This window comes from Macrobrachium rosenbergii, chromosome 52 (assembly GCF_040412425.1).
Source record: "Macrobrachium rosenbergii isolate ZJJX-2024 chromosome 52, ASM4041242v1, whole genome shotgun sequence".
NCBI lineage: Eukaryota > Metazoa > Arthropoda > Malacostraca > Decapoda > Palaemonidae > Macrobrachium > Macrobrachium rosenbergii.
Window position 1 is genome coordinate 21,579,789 of NC_089792.1, and position 1,628 is coordinate 21,581,416.

Sequence of the window (1,628 nt, forward strand, 5' to 3'; positions counted from 1 at the left end):
ACTTGGTGCCATACATCTGAGCGAGTCTTCCTCCAGGGATCTTGATGAAATGATGAAAGTTTGTTATTAGCATGAGCATTTTCAAACAAAAAAGACCAGCACTAAGTTAGATATTGGAAAATAAATAAATACACTCCCCTACTGAGTCAAGGACCTTGAATTCATGTTGCGATTTGTGCCAATGGTCTGAGTTTGGTTATTACTAAAACTGAGATCTTCCAAAATATCTACAAAAGCGTGTCAATGTTACTATTAAAATTCCATACCGTAAGTGAAATATGGGCGAACATTATTTGAAAATTACAGAAATTCAAGAACTTGTAGTATCAATATATTCTGAAAAGGTACTGTAACGTTCTGAGAACCAACCATTTAGTTTATAGTCTCATCTCAATTTTTTTCACGTTATTTTGTGTTCCTTGTTTAGTAAACTCACATAAACAAAAATAACTTTTTGTCGCTTTTCAAGCAAAAACCACTAGTTGAAGACATTATCTCATTATCATCTTTATGCTTAGAGAGACTCTTATCAACAATCTGAATTCTATAAACCTCCTACTATCAAGAGACAGCTGTCTGGAAGATTGATTTACTTCTCCTTTGGATTAGGCTCGTCCCATTTTCCCTCTCCCTTCTCTTATTCTTATCCTCCAGGTTTGAGCTCCGCACAGCCACCCAATTGTTAATTCTTTCAAGAAAACCAAGCATTATCGAAGCTTGGAACAACATTAGCAGTCAAATGCAAACGGCAATGAATCAGAATAAAGTCCAGAATCCTCTGGGGATGAGTGAGATAACTGTCCATCCTGCTGAGTTTCAAATGAAAAAAAAAAAAAAAAGCAACAGAAGAGGTCTCTAGTTACCTCATCATCTTGCATTTTGAGCTACAAATAATTACAAACCACAACTGTCCTTTAAACATTTACCTGCGTTAAAAAGTAGCCGTAGAAAAAACTCCCTAGTATGAGACCCTGAGTAGTTTCGTCCCAGTCCATGAGGTCACCCAGTGCAAAATACAGAAGCAACACTGCGTCTCAGATAGTGTACAGTACACTTTTTCTGACACAGTACACTGTGTACTATTTTCAATAATGCACAATACAGTCTACCGTTTCTGGAACCATGTGCAATGCATTGTTGCAATGAAGAATTTCTGATGAGGGCTACAAATTACTATATAGACTAATAAGAGTAGCAGAAAAATAAAAAGTATCAGCTGAAGAAAACATTACACATTTGTTTTCATTACCTGAAAATGTCATGGAAAAAACTTAATACTATTGGAGGTAAAAGCCATTACAACTGCATCACTTAAACAAAAATGAATAACAATTCTGATATTTTCTTACCTCGGTCTCCACAAATGAGGCTTCAAGACCAAAGTAAACCAGAATTAAAATAACCCGATGAGTAGCATACATAATGACAAAAATCAATTGGTGCTTTTACACCTTGCTATACAAGATTAGAGTGTATGTCACGCAAAGGTAAAGTGGATTAATAAGATGAGAGGAAGGAACATGACAAACTTCTGGAGAGTGAAACTAAGAAAAGCTTATTTACATTGAAACTAAGAAAAGCTTATTTACATTGAAACTAAGAAAAGCTCATTTACAAAGTCCTTAGGA

The 1,628-nt window shown here is 35.2% G+C and overlaps 1 pseudogene; it reads right to left on the minus strand.

Moving 5' to 3' along the window:
• LOC136833737 (sialin-like) overlaps positions 1–1,250 on the minus strand; it is a 126,174-nt pseudogene extending 124,924 nt beyond the window's left edge.
• Between the last annotated feature and the right edge of the window lie 378 nt (positions 1,251–1,628).